Source organism: Crocuta crocuta, unplaced genomic scaffold (genome assembly GCF_008692635.1).
Source record: "Crocuta crocuta isolate KB4526 unplaced genomic scaffold, BGI_CrCroc_1.0 scaffold290, whole genome shotgun sequence".
In the NCBI taxonomy this organism is placed as follows: domain Eukaryota; kingdom Metazoa; phylum Chordata; class Mammalia; order Carnivora; family Hyaenidae; genus Crocuta; species Crocuta crocuta.
Genome location: NW_027527429.1, coordinates 7,901,432 through 7,911,220, shown reverse-complemented (window position 1 = coordinate 7,911,220; position 9,789 = coordinate 7,901,432). Strand labels below are relative to the sequence as shown.

The 9,789-nt window shown below is 48.9% G+C and overlaps 1 long non-coding RNA gene across 1 annotated transcript; it reads right to left on the bottom strand.

The window, feature by feature from the left end:
- Nucleotides 1-897: 897 nt before the first annotated feature.
- Nucleotides 898-2,164, bottom strand: LOC144226570 (uncharacterized). Its single transcript, XR_013333684.1, has 3 exons — nt 2,056-2,164; nt 1,172-1,318; nt 898-946 (listed from the first exon to the last, which is right to left on the bottom strand). It is a non-coding gene; the product is annotated as an uncharacterized LOC144226570 (long non-coding RNA).
- Nucleotides 2,165-9,789: the final 7,625 nt, after the last annotated feature.

Sequence of the window (9,789 nt, the reverse complement as noted above, 5' to 3'; positions counted from 1 at the left end):
CCAAAACTAAGCAGGTAGATGGAGCTCCATATGCTGGAGATGCTGAACTTGATTTGGGTATTGCTGACACTCACAGGCTTGATATTTTTCCATGTATTTCCTAGAGGGAAAGTACAAAGACCCCACCTGCTGGTTCCAGACCAGACGCCAGGCGACTCTGGGCCAAGTTAAGGCTGGAGAGCCCTGCCTGAGCAAGCATCCCTGTCCCCAAGCCTCAGGTGCCACGCCCACCCCCTCAAAGGGGCGAGACAGGAGCAGCGCCCTCACCTGGACCTGGGGCGATCAGGGCAGTCTGGCTGGAGGTGGATGTGGGGGACGTGGGCGTGGGCGGAGCAGCTGCTGGGGACCGTCATGGAAGGCCAGGGGCTCATTAAGTCTGGCTCCAAAGGAATGTTTTTAATAGACTCTCATGAGGGGCGCCTGGGTGGCTCAGCCTGGGTGGCTCAGTCTGACTTCAGCTCAGGTCATGATCACACCCAACAGGGGACCTCAGCAGACATCCAGGCGCCCACAGATGTGGGAGCGCAGAGGAGCAGGGGACGACACCAGGCTTCAGGCTGCGAGGTGCAGGGAGGTCACCGGGCCCAGTGTATTTCCAAGGTGCTCGCCTTAGGACACAACAGACTTGCCCAGAAACTTCCCTTGGAGGGACAGTCTTTGGGGGGAGGGGGGGAATCCCATCCGACCCTGGGTGCTCCCACCTCCCCATGACCTGGAACCCTTTCTCTACATCCTCAGATCCCAGAATCCCCCCCTTCCAGTGCAGAAGCCCCCTTCTGACTTGGGGCCTTCCCTCCTCTGACTCACGTTCCTCCTCCTCCTTCTGACCCTAGATTCTCCAACACGTGTTCAGCTCCCCAGCTGCAGACCAGGGGCCCCCACTCGCTGTGACCAAGAGACTCAGGCCCTTGAGCCAAACTGTCCTGCGGGCTGGTGGCACGGGAGTCTGTGGGCAGGGACAGGAAGGGAAGCCGGGAGGGACGGTCTGAGAACATCTCCATGGGCGTTCCCCAACCCAGCAGGGCAAGGTGACCAGCCAGACACCAGGAGGGGACTACTCTGGCTAGTGGAGCCAGGTGTCAGTCTGCGGTGGCCGTCAGAGTCACCTCTTCACTGACTGCGACCCCAGAATTTCTGAGCCAGCAGAGCCGAGGCGGGCTTGAGAACGTACGTTTCTAACAAGGTCCCTGGCGAGGCGGCTGCTGTCCGTGAGGACTGGACTGTGAGAGCCGCTGATGCACACGGTCCGCCCCTCAGTTTCTGGCGTCTGTTAACCTGGGTTCCAGTCGCAGATCTGCCCCCTGCTGGCAAGCGGCCTCTAAGACCAAGAAATTGCTCCTTCAGCCTAAATTTGTCTCCATCAGCGAGATAAATGTAATATTTATCTCCTGTGGTCGTTGTGAGGATTAAGCTGAAATAACTTGGGTAAATTATTTAGTATAGTTCTTGGCACAGAGTATGGGGACAAATCAATCCTTTTTCAGTTGGTTGCAGTGTGGAAATTTGGCGGAAGCTGCTGTTTGGGAGGTTTTGTTTTTTCTAAGCCTTAATGAATTATTTGACTTTTAAGAAAAAAAAATTTTTTTAAATAATCTCGATGCCCAATGTGGGGCTGAAACTCACGTGGGGCCTGAGATCAAGAGTTCCATGTTCTACCCACTGAGCCACACAGCCCCACCCCCTGAATTATTTGACTTTTAGAAACATGAGGGGTGGGGCGCCTGGGTGGCTTAGTCGGTTAAGCGTCCGACTTTCGCTCAGGTCATGATCTCGCGGTTCGTGGGTTCGAGCCCCACGTCGGGCTCTGTGCTGACTGCCAGCTCAGAGCCTGGAGCCTGTTTCAGAGTCTGTGTCTCCCTCTCTCTCTGACCCTCCCCTGCTCACGCTGTCTCTCTCTCTCTCTCTCGAAATAAATAAAAAATATTAAAAAAAAAAAAAAGAAACATGAGGGGTGCCTGTGTGGCTCAGCCCCACTGACTTTGGCCTTGAACTCCTGATGGGGTGTATGTGACATGACCTGTGGCCGAGACTTTAAGAGCCATCGCTCATTTTCACCTGTCACCAGCTCCTGTCCTCTGCCAAAAGACTGGCATGTCCCTGGTGAGGGTTGTTCCTTCACTTGTATTCTAGAAGGAAGAAGAATCACAGCCACCGCCGACCCACAGCCAAAAGGAGCCACGCCACAAACAAACTGTGAAGGAAATGTGTGACAGGCATGGTTATGCACCACTGAGATGTTAGAACACATTACTGCAGCTACACTAAGTGACAACTGAATAAAATTATTCTAAGAGATACATCTGGCTAAATAAAGCATGATGCTTTATTTATTCCCGTCTATATGATGGGAATGTAGCTAGTAAGTTTAAAAAAAATTTTGTTAATGTTTATTTATTTTGAGGAAGAGAGAGACAGAGCACAAGCTGGGGAGGGGCAGATAGAGAGGGAGACACAGAATTTGAAGCAGGCTCCAGGCTCTGAGCCGTCAGCACAGAGCCCGACACGGGGCTTGAACTCACAAACCATGAGATCATGACCTGAGCAGAAGTCGGCTGCTTAACCCACTGAGGCACCCAGGTGCCCCGCAACTAGTAAATTTAAAGTTGCATTTTACTTATTTTTTATTACTTTTAAATGTTTATTTTTGAGACGGGGGTGAGCAGAGAGAGGGACAGAGGATCTGAAGCAGGCTCTGCACACATAGCACAGACCTGGATATGGGACTCGAACTCACAAAGCACAAGATCAGGACTGGAACTGAAGTCGGACACTTAACTGACTGAGCCACCCAGGCGCCCCTTAAAGTTACATTTAGGTTATGTTAACTTTAAGTTTATATTTAAATGCATGCAGCTGTTGAATTATATGTAAGGATATAGGAAATAGCTAAAAGTATCAATTTAGTAAGTAAACAAAGGCAAAATTTAAAACTGAAAGTGGGGTGCCTGGGTGGTTCAGTCGGTTAAGCACCTGACTGCAGCTCAGGTCATGATCTCACAGTTTATGAGTTCGAGCCCCGTGTTGGGCTCTGTGCTGACAGCTTGGAGCCCAGAGCCTACTTCAGATTCTGTATCTCCCTCTCTCTATGACTCTCCCCTGCTCATGCTGTCTCTCTCTCTCTCAGAAATAAATAAAACATTTAAAAAAATTTTTAACTGAAAGCAAAGTGGGATCCCAATTTTGTAAATAAAATACATCTTATAAAATATATATCTTGTATATATTGTATATGTTGGTTGAGGTAAGTTGGCTGGTAACTTTTCCTAGAAAAAAAGGATTGGGGGGTAAAAAAGACACCTAAATATTTTAACCGTAGTTATCTCAAGGTGGTGGAAATAGGAAGTATGATTATTCTCCTTTTTAATTATCTAAACTTTTCAACTTGCCTATAATAACCATGTCATCCTTTTATAATTTAGAAAAATAGTTATACTATACAGGTATGTTTAAAAGAATCAGTAGCCTAGAGGTGCCTGGCTGGCTCAGTCATAGAGCACAGGACTCTTGACCTTGGAGTTGTAAGTTCAAGACCCATGTTGGGTGTAGAGATTACTTAAAAATAAAATCTTGGCATCTGGGTGGCTCAACCGGTTAAGCATCGGACTTCGGCTCAGGTCATGATCTCCTGGTTTGTGGGCTCAAGCCCCGAGTCAGGCTCTGTGTTGACAGCTCAGAGCCTGGGGCCTGCTTCGGATTCTGTGTCTCCCCCCACTCTGCCCCATCCCTGCTCGCGCTGTCATCTCTCTCTCAAAAATAAACATTAAAAAACATAAAAATCAATAAATCAGTAAATCAAAATAAATCAGTTGGGGTGCCTGGGTGGCTCAGTCGGTTGAGCATCCAGCTCTTGATTTCTGCTCTAGTCATGATCCCAAGGTCATGGCATTGAACCCTGCATTGGGCTCCTTACTGAACGTGGAGACTGCTTAAGATTGTCTCTCTCTTGGGGCACCTGGGGCTCAGTAGGTTAAGTGTCTGACGCAGGTCATGATCTCATGTTCATGAGATCTGCACTGGCAGTGTGGAGCCTGCTTGGGATTCTCTCTCCTCTCTCTGCCCCTCCTCCACAATCTCTGTCTCTCTCTCTTTCTCTCCCAATAAATAAATAAACATTAAAAAAGAAAAAAGAATCACATGTTCTACCGACTGAGCCAGCCAGACACCCCAGTAAATTTTGTGTTATATGTATTTGACCACCAAAAACAAGCCTCCAAACTCAACTACAATGCAAGTCAGTTCTTATATGATTATATGGAACTCCCATTTAGGTTAGGATGCCAGTGACCTTCAGTGTATCTAATATGTTGTGAATGGACCCCAAAATAAAATTTCCCCAGAAGGGGTGGTGGTGGCTAATGATTCCTGTTTTCCTGTCACTAGATACCTTGTGGAGTGACAGTGAATGTGTAGCCTTGGGAGGGAATGGGAAGACTCCTTCTCAACTGGGGCTCAGACCCTGACCCTGAGGTGGATCAGCCCTAGAACCTGGATCCTGGATCAAGGGCGGCACCCTCCTGCAATGCCAAAGAATCGGCACTAGGGGACAGCAGATAGCCAGATCAGGCTGGGAGGGCGCCGGAGCTTCCCTCCCTGCATCCATCGCTCTCCCTGCCAGTCTCCTGCTTGGGACCATCTCTACCACCAAGACTGTAGCTACAGCTTAGAAGATGGTGCCATTTTTCAAAAGGGAATTGCTTTGCAAGTAAAACCTAAGTGTTTCACCAGCTCCTTCCAGTGGAATATTCAAGAATATTCAAGATAGGTCAGAGTTGTTTTTTTAATGTTTTTATTTGTTTTTGAGAGAGAGAGAGAGAGAGCATGAGTGGAGGAGGGGCAGAGACAAGAAGACAGAATCTGACACAGGCTTCAGGCTCTGAGCTGTCAGCACAGAGCCCAACATGGGGCTTGAACACTTGAACCACGAGATCATGACCTGAGCCGAAGTGGGATGCTTAACCGATGGAGCCACCCAGGCGTCCCAAGATAGGTCAGTTTTTACATGTTTAACATAGTCAACCCTTTAAAACATGTTCTCAATTCCCCTGTAGCCAGTTTGTGGCTAATTTTAGGGACTGACCTAATAGAGTTAACATCTCATTTTTGTGGGGTATCAATTTAAGGTATTTTCACCTGATAGTCATCATGCTGATACTTTTAAGAGGTTAAAAAACTTTTCCTAGCAAGACTGGCGGCAAGGACCATTTCTCTGTAACTCTGAGAAGGCTGACGGGGTACAGACAGCGGCATCTAGAGAAGACTACCCTGTAGAAAGCTGCGACAATCATGAGTCCCTTCTCATTGGTCTTTAGTAACATGTAACAAACCACCTCAAAACTACGTAGTTTAATGCAATTAGTACTACTAGTAGTACTATATTTGGGGGCTGACCTAAGTGAGTGGTTCTTCTGTGGGGTTTCCCTGGGTTCACTATGTGGCTGCCGTCAGCGTGCAGGTGGGCTGGGAGCTGGGTGGGGTGGTCTGGGTCCCAGATGGCACCACTCCAGTGTCTGGTGTTTGGCTGGGGTGATGGGGGGCCATCGGGCCACCGTAATCTCATTATCAAACAGGTCAGCTTTCTTCACTTGGCCTCTGGGCTCCAAAAGGAGCAAGAGAAGCCAAGCCCCCAGGGTAGAAACACGTTTTATGCCTCTGCTTTGTCATGTTTCTACTGTCCCCTCAACCAAACCAAGTCACACGGCCAAGCCCTGATCAGGGGTAGAGGGAAGGGGCTCCGTCTTTTGACAGGAGGGGCTGCAAAATATCATGACCTTTAAAAAAAAAAAAAAAAGGATCTACTACGTGCTCTTTTTCCTCTCCTGACACTACCAAGGACATCTTTACACAAGCAAGGATGGATGATAGCTCCTTCCTGTCCCCCCCCAGCCCCCCGCCCATTACCCCTATGATCAAGTTCAAGTCACTCCATGTGCCTTCCTCCAGCTGTGTGTGTGGCACATCAGTCTCATGAAGTTAGATGTTATGGACTGAAATGTATCCCCCCCAAACTTGGTATATGGAAGCTCTAACCCCCAAGTGTGACTGCATTTAGAGATAGGGCCTTCAAGGAAGTAATTAAAGCGGGCACACGCGCGTATACACACACACACGCACACACACACTCCTAAATGTGCAGCTGGATGAATATATAGATGGGGGTTTTGTTTATTGGACTGAAGGTTTTTTAAATCCTTTTCTTTTTTTGTTAAATCAGAGCACGGATTTCAGCAGATTGTAGTTTCTGAAAAATGGCCACAGCAACATTTCCAGTCCTGCATGCTGGTCCAAAAACTTGTCATTCTCCCATGAAAGGAGGCAGCATATCAGAACCAGAATACAGACTCTGGGGGTATCTGGCTGGCTCAGTCAGGGGAGCATGCCACTCTTGATCTCAGGGTTGTGAGTTCAAGCCCCATGTTGGGCATGGAGCCTAATTTAAAAAAAAATTTTTTTTTTTTTTAAAGAGAGAGTGTGCGTAGTGGAGGGACAGAAAGAGAGGGGGACAGACGATCTAAAGCCCTGAAGTAGAGTCTGCACTGACAGCAGCGAGCCCTATGTGGGCCTCAAACTCACAAACCATGTGGTCATGACCTGAGTCAAAGCCAGTTGCTCAACCAACTGAGCCACCCAGGCGCCCTCCAAAAACAAAAAGGACTCTTAAAAAGAAAAACAATGCAGACTCGGAAGCCAGACTGTCCACATGCAGACCCAGAGCCACCATTTTCTAGCTGTATGACCTTGAGAACGATCTTCAGCCTCTATGTGTCCCTGGTTTCTTCATGTGCACATGGGATGATGATATGACCAACCTCAGAGGGTTGTTTTGAGGATTTAAAAATATATAAATTTTTAAAGTAATTAAAGTTAAATGAGTTCATAAGCTTAAGGCCCTAATCCAATAGGACTGGTGTCCTTATAAGAAAAGAAAGAGACAGGGCCACCTGGGTGGCTCAGCTGGTTAAGCGTCTGACTTCATTTCAGGTCATGATCTCACGATTCATGAGTTCAAGCCCCCTGTTGGGCTCTGTGCTGACAGCTCTGAGCCTGGAGCCTGCTTCAGATTCTGTATTTCCCCCTCTCTCTGCCCCTCCCCTGCGCTCTCTCTCTCTCTCTCTTTCTCTCTCTCAAAAATAAGTGAACATTGGGGCACCTGGGTGTCTCAGTCAGTTAAGCATCCGACTTCGGCTCAGGTCATGATCTCACAGTTCGTGGGTTCGAGCCCCATGTCGGCCTCTGTGCTGACAGCCAGCTCCGAGCCTAGAGCCTGTTTTGGATTCTGTGTCTCCCTCTCTCTCTCTGACCCTCCCCTGCTCACGCTGTCTCTTTCTCTCAGAAATAAATAAAACATTTAAAAAAATGTTTTCTAAAAAAAATAAGTGAACATTAAAACAATTTTTTAAGAAGAGGAAGAGACACCAGAGTTCTTGCTGTCTCTGTCCATACGCACAGGGAAGAGTCCATCTGAGGACACAGCAGGAAGGCTGTCTGCAAACTTACCGGAAACCAACCCAGCCAACACCTTGATCTTGGACTTACAGCCTTCGGAACAGCTCACTCTGTCTGTGATGTTCTGTTACGGCAGCCTGAGCTAAGATGTAAGAGTTCCTGGATTAATTGTGTCTGGGAAGTGAGTATTCCATACAGATTCCCATCCCCCTCAGAAATTCATAAAGCTCCACAGCCTCTCAAAGGGCTCCGAGCAGCTCCTCAGAGCCTATAGTTTATCACAATTCCCCAAACTCACTCAAGCTGGAGATCCTTTTCCATCACCTACGGTCACCAGAAGACGCCGTATTCCTTTCTAGGGCTGTGGCCATAAACCGGCACACACTCGGTGGCTTTATTCTCTCCCATTTCTGGAGACCAGAAGTCAGAAATCAAGATGTCAGCAAGGTTAGTTCCTTCTGGAGCTTTGAGAGGAAATTCCCTGCATGCCCGGTGGTTGCTGGCCACCCTGGCTGTTCCCTGGCCTGTAAGACGCGGCACTCACTCCACCTCTGCCTCCGTCTTTACTAGGCTCCCTCTGTGTCTCATCCCCCACTCCTTCCCTCTCTCTTCTAAGGACCCCAGTCATTGGATTTAGGGTCCACCCTAAATCCAGAATGATCTCATCTGAAAACCCTTAATTTTTTAATTAAAAAAAAATTTTTTAATTTTTTAAATCTTTATTTATTTTTGAAAGACAGGGTGTGAGCGGGGGAGGAGCAGAGGGAGAGGGAGACACAGGATCCGAAGCAGGCTCTGACTCAGGCTCGAACTCACAAACTGCAAGTTCATGACCTAAGCCGAAGTCGGACACTCAACCAACTGAGCCAGATGCCCCTGGAAATCCTTAATTGAACTACATCTTATTCCCAATAAAGTCATATTGTGAGGTTACAGGTGGACATGACTTAGGGGGCACAGTTCAGCCGACTACAAAAGGCCAAGGACCACCAAGGAGGCCGGGTGAGTGTGGACATGGAGCAGGAGCGAGTGTGACCCCTCCAGGAGACACAGTGGGGAGATCACTCTCTCCCCTTGACAGTGCGGCTTCCCAGATCCTTATTTCCTAAACCCCTTACTGACCACCCTCCACGAACACACTCCTGTCTTGGGCAGCTCTGGATTTCCTGTTCCATTCACCCCAAACCTGATAGAACTTCCTGATCCTGCTCTTCTTGCTTTGTCCTGGAAGACAGAGCCAGTCTTTTGGGGTTAACATATGCAAAAATGATGCTTGAGTATGGTGGGAATACAGCAGGCAGGCTCTCACAAGGCTTTGCTTTTTTATTTATTCATTTTTAATGTTTATTCATTTTTGAGAGAGAATGAGAGTGCGAGCAGAGGAGGGGCAGAGAAAGAAGGAGACACAGTATCCGAAGCAGACTGCAGGCTCTGAGCTGTCAGCACAGAGCCGGACGCTGGGCTAGAACTCACAAACCATGAGATGATGAGACCTGAGCCAAAGTCAGAGGCTTAACCAACCGAGCCACCCAGGTGCCCCAGGGCTTCCTCCCTGCACCCAGCTTTCTCCATGCCTCCCTTCTGTCCAGAACCCTCCAACAGTCCCTCAGCTTCCAGGAGGAAATGAGACCTCTTCCACCCTCTAGGGACAGCCTTCCAGGATCAGCCAGAGTGTTCTTACAGCTTCCCCGCAGGGGCCACTTCTTTCTGCCTTGGTGTCTTTCTTCTGGACTGATCCCTGCCCAACCTCCCTCCACCTGTCTGCACCTCTGTTTGCCTAGAAACCACACGGCAGGTAAGTTTCACGGATATGTGGGCCCCTGGAATGCAAATAACCAGAAACAGTTCAAATCTCAGAGGCGGAGCACATGGGGTCTATGCATGTGCATTTTCCTGGGGAGGGACCTAAAGCTTTTCATCGCTTCTCCAAATCATGCTTTCCTGAGCTAAGGAGGCCCAAAACTACAAGTTTAGAGCGAGAGAGCAGTGAATAATCCTCCCTTACAGCAGTACTGCTGGGAAGTCTGCTCTGAGGTAGAAGAACCCCTCTCCCAACTCGCTTTGTGTGAAGGGGCCCCTGGTAAGAACAGACAGCAGGCGCAGCCCATCCAAATGGGTCAACCATCCACAAGAGTCAGATGTGGCAACACAGCTCCGACGATGCCCTAGGGATGGAGCAAAGCTGGTCCCACGCAGAGTGGCAGCTGTGAGCAGAGGGGTGGCTCAAGGCTCTGCCGCCTCCACACCCCGCTCCCCCAACCCCCCACCAGCCCTGTCCCCTGTAGATGCCTAGCAGATGGCTGGGGCTGGGAGAGAACAGAGAAGCCTGGGGGCAAAGCCCTATGC